General features: G+C 41.4%; 1 long non-coding RNA gene across 1 annotated transcript; it reads left to right on the top strand.

Moving 5' to 3' along the window:
• Positions 1–208: 208 nt before the first annotated feature.
• Positions 209–2,792, top strand: LOC118477300. The gene is made up of 2 exons (XR_004858275.1): positions 209–629; positions 2,518–2,792. It is a non-coding gene; the product is annotated as an uncharacterized LOC118477300 (long non-coding RNA).
• Positions 2,793–5,082: the final 2,290 nt, after the last annotated feature.

Here is a 5,082-nt window from a genome sequence, read left to right as displayed (position 1 = left end):
CATTTAATTTATACAATCTGGGTGAAATGAAATCAGGGAAAGAACGAGGGGTAGAGGGGGGAGGGTACGCTTGGTGTGGTATTAACGGGAACGGGGGACTCGGTGCTAGAGTATTTGTGTGATTTGTTTAGAGTGTGGAGAGGGATGGATTTAGAGGGCGGGAGAAAGGGTGATGGGGGTATTTTTGGGAGGAGGACAGAGATGGGTCATTGAAGGTTGGTGGCTCATGTGATATTTTAGGGAGGTTGGGCAGTCCAGACTCAAGACTGGGCGTTGGCATTTACGCCAGAGGGGGTGGGGGGTGGGGGATGGGATGGGTTCTTGGCGAGAATCACTTTGTTAGGGAGAAAAGCCTTGAGCGGTGCGGGGGTTGAGATTTGGCTGTGTGTGGGGGGAGGGGGGAGAATGGCTGTGAGGTGTTTACGTTTGAGGGATGGAGAGATTCTTGCTGATCCTGATGGTGTATTCTCTTGCACAGAGGTCAATGAAGGGAAGACAGAATGGATGATGTTGGGCAGGCGCAGACAAGCCTTTTGTGCTTTTGACAGCGCTCCTGATCGCTTCCGCTGCTATGGACCTCCGCGGCGCTGCTGCATAGATTAAGCGAGTGGAATAATTGGCGCTTTCCAGTGAGTTCTCTTAGGTTTGTTAAGTTGGACGAAGGAGTGATTGAAGAGCGTGCACGGATGGCGAAAAGGCGAGGGGAAAAAGATATTATTCGGAAAGTTGAGAATGGCGACGGCTGGGGGCGATGTTTCGAAGTCAGTCCTCCCTGTGATCTGATTTGATACCGCGTTCTCGGGTTCTTGTGGACGTGCGCATTGGATTTGGTGCTTCAACTGTGAACTTTTTTCTGTTTTAAATTGGCAAAACAAAGTGTGACGGGGAATACGCGTGGCTTTAGTTTAAAAGTACGTTACAAGTCTGTGCTTTTTATCTTCAATCTTAGAAAGCGGTACGAAGTGTATCTCGTACTTCCAAATTGACATTTAGCTTCTTTAACTCACAAAGTGAGGTCGATAGGGTATGTCTTGTTCTTGTCAAGTACTTGGATTAGACAGCATGTATTAAGTCCTTGTATGGCGTCAACATAATGTTGTACATAACAAGTTCCGATTGAGACCACTTGATGAGGTCAACATTAAGCTATAAAGTTGGGGTGCCGTTTTCTTCAGAGTCTACGTGGGCGTTTGAGTACCTCAGTTTGTGTAAGTGTCTTTCTGATAAAAAAAGAAAACGCAAAGATAAAAGAGAGAGAGAGAGAGAGAGAGAGAGAGAGAGAGAGAGAGAGAGAGAGAGAGAGAGAGAGGGATGGGGAGAGGTTAAAAAGAGAGGAATTGGAAAAGGTTGTGTGTGAGAGAGACATTAGGAGAGAAAAAGAGAGAGGAAGGGAGAGGGGGTGGAAAGGGGGGTAGAGGAGGAGGAATGACGGAGACTTTCTCGAGCGTTGACAAATTAGAGAATTGTTTGTTTTCTCTCTTGAAATTGTTTTTCATTATTTTGCCATAAAACGTCTGTAAAAAAGTCTTGGAATTTCACTCTGATCCCTTCGACCTGGGTCATTAACTAAATTGCATTTAGGCGTTCACGTTGCGTAATCATAGAGTCTGGACCGCATTGCAAGGCAACTTGTCTTTTCACTAGACGGATTTACCAACCGGAGACATCGAGCATCCGCTAGAAAGAGGACCGTGTTGCCATTTACAGGGCAAAGCTGATGACGTCACCTTAGGGATTTCCCTCAAAATGTCACACAATCTCGGAAACTGAATGTGTGACTACAAGAGGTATTGGTCCTAGCATTTAGAGCAAACAAGAAACTCCGAGAGTTCTAGTCTCACGGCTTTGTTTTTGTTTATTCAACAATGGGGGAGGGGTCCACGCCCCGCTTTGTCATCGCTACGTGGTTTGGCGGAGTCGCGTGACGCTTTTTCTTTGTGAACGCGTGCGTGTGAAATTGGAGGTGTTCGACTTGTTCGACAATCGCTGGTCCTCCGAACAAGCTGTTTTCCAATACGCTTTCTGAAATGATTCACAAATATCAAACGTTGTGGTTTCTGCAGCTTAAGGTTAAATGTCGCGATCTATTGTTGCTGTGCTTACAGTTCCGTATTCTGGCGTTTTCTTCAAATTGTATCAATACCTATTTTTTTTAAAATTGCAATAGAAGTAATCCGAATATTTTTACTCTTTTGAGATAGAAATAGATGACAATACGATTGAACACTTGTTATATGATTTTGTCTTGATTCAAGAGACAGATGATCTGTTGTATCAAAGATCCAAGTTCGCAACAACAAAAAACAGCATTATTATTCAGTGAAATCTTCACTTCTTTTTCTAACGACGAAGCTTTTAATAAAATCGAATTATGTATTAGTGTAGTCTACTAAGTTTTTAAATAGCCCAAGAAACGATAGTAGTATTACAAAGAGGATAGTAACGATCATCTCCAGAAAAATTATAACTAACAGATTCTAGCTAACGTTGTCCTATTGGGCGCACTCTTTGCAATAGAAAGCATACACACAACCGGCTATGGACGCAATATAACATGGGAGGTGACACATAGAAGTGCAGTTACTGCCCTTGTTTTGGCAAGCCATCAGCCCTTGTGCGCTGTGCTGTATTCGGAGTCATTTCTCTCGGCGGAATCGGCTTATGATGGCGAAGTAATGACCGACACCATCAGAATCACATTCTTGCTAGGGGATTTATGATTCCCAATCAATGTAGGCTTACATACTAGCGCCGACTTTTCAGTTCCGAGTATTGCCGCTTGGACTCTCAAAGAAAATATTCACGAACAACTGGCAACAAAGGAAGGAAACTGTAAACATGTTCGGCATACATTCAAGTCTTAGAAACTGATTGTGTTCTTGGTGTTCAAATGCTCATTGTGATTTCCAAAGGAATGATCCTGAGTCGGGAGCTAAAAAAAGCTTTCGGCTAACAGCTACTCGCAGACATTGATTAAGAGCAAGAATAGTTCGTCCCATCTCCACGGATGCACTTTTATTTAGGACATTTGTCTGTTTGGTAAAAGTACGACTGGGAGTGTTGACTTTTTTAGAAGTATCATACTATAAGAGGACTTGAACACCACAATGGCGGCATCCATATATCCACCAGGTAAATACAATTCTTTGAATTTTTGTACCTCTTTGCTGGCTTTTCAAGACAAATAGGGATTTCATTTAACGCGTCTTAACACACACACATACACACACACACACACACACACACACACACACATACACACACACACACACACACACACACACATACACACACACACACATACACACACCCATACACAGATCGAAACTTCACTCTTTCTTTGTATCAGCCCATGACACGTGCATCTATTTCAAACTCGAAATATATAGAATAAATATGATTCTGATACGTTTACTCTTTTAGATTCATTCCTCTCCACACAAAAATAAATCATATTATAAGGGATGTTTGACTGTTCTCGAACATTCGAATTGCATTTTGTTTACCTAGATTTAGAAGGCAGAAAAATATCGATACTATATTCTATAATTATTTTTAAATGACTTCATGCCTGTCTACGTTACTGGGGAAAAAAGGGGGGGGGGGGGGTAGTTTCTCCAGCGTAAGTCCTTCTTTTTATAATTATGACGTACTTCTTTCCCAGGATACATTTATATTTTGTACTTTTATTTTATTGTTTGACAAAAGTTCAAGTGAGAGTACAGTTGTTTTGTTGGGGTGTTTTTTTTTCGACTGACGTTTCTCCATGGCGGTAATTGTTACCGGTCTTCTTGGTAATGAAGCTGAGAAAACATGACTATATATAAGATTACTTTTATCAGGTAGGTGGCACTATTTTATTGCTACAACAGTTGTTATTGTGTAATTGCAGTTTTCATAGTTGTTTTTGTGAATGTCATTGCAATTGTTTTTGCTGATGCTCTTTAAACTTTAATAATATTATGTAGTTATTGTATTGTTTTCAACTTTCTGGTCTACGTTATAGTTAACACTGCTGCTGTTGTTGTTGTTGTCGTTGGTGTTGTTATTTTTGTTGCTGCTGTTGTTATTGTTGTTGTTATTTTTTGTTGTTGTTGTTGTTGATGATGATATTGTTGTTGTTATTGTTGTTGTTGTTGGTGGTGGTGGTGGTGGTGGTGGTCGTGGTGGTCGTCGTTATTTTGATTGATATAGTGAGGGTGTGGGGTGATATTTACTCCAGATTCAGTGACAGAAGTGATAGGGTTTTTTCCTGCCAGGCTTAGTTGAGCAAAAATGCTGGGTTTCTTCAGCAGACTTTGGCTCTGCCTCATAACAACACTGGAAAATAAGAAATAAACTCGAGGAATCATTAAAGGTTCTTAACCCTTTTGCAATTGGTTCTGAATCCGTGGCTTTCCTATTCCCTTATCTCGTTTGCTCACCTTCATATGATGATTGAATTCTGTTATATTCATCATATGACATGAAGAAACATTGTGTATGGATTTATGGGATTATACATTCAGCCCCTGAGAAAACGAAAGAACGCGTTTATGAGTGGTACTTAAGAATTCGAGACACCCCAGTTCTTTGAGAAGAGGCTGTCTTTTATCATTCTGGGATCGTACTTATGCGAAGAGAGAAAAAATATTTGTAGGTGTTATGCCATCAAGTATTCAGGGACATGAGAAAAGTGATTCCCCACTGGAATGCTGCAATGTCCACCTAAAGAGGATGTTTGCCCTGGAATGAGAACGCCTTTATAAATGACGCAAGTAAGGTGATTGAGCGTTTTCGTCTCATGGGCATAAAATGTGCAATGTACTTTAGGTGTCATGGCCACATTTATAGGAGCGGTGTTGTTTGGTGCCCAATCTAGATGTTGTTGGAGGCATTAAAAAAACTGGTCTTTCATTTAATGGGTTTACGCGCGCTCACTAACGCACACACACACACACACACACACACACACACACACACACACACACACACATACACACTCACACACATAACACACACACACACACACATATATATACACACACACATAACACACACACATACGCACACACATAACACACACACACACATATACACACA

This window comes from Aplysia californica, unplaced genomic scaffold, assembly GCF_000002075.1.
Source record: "Aplysia californica isolate F4 #8 unplaced genomic scaffold, AplCal3.0 scaffold00059, whole genome shotgun sequence".
In the NCBI taxonomy this organism is placed as follows: Eukaryota; Metazoa; Mollusca; class Gastropoda; order Aplysiida; family Aplysiidae; genus Aplysia; species Aplysia californica.
The sequence above is the reverse complement of the archived record's forward strand: the minus strand, read 5'-3'. Positions and strand labels throughout refer to the sequence as shown.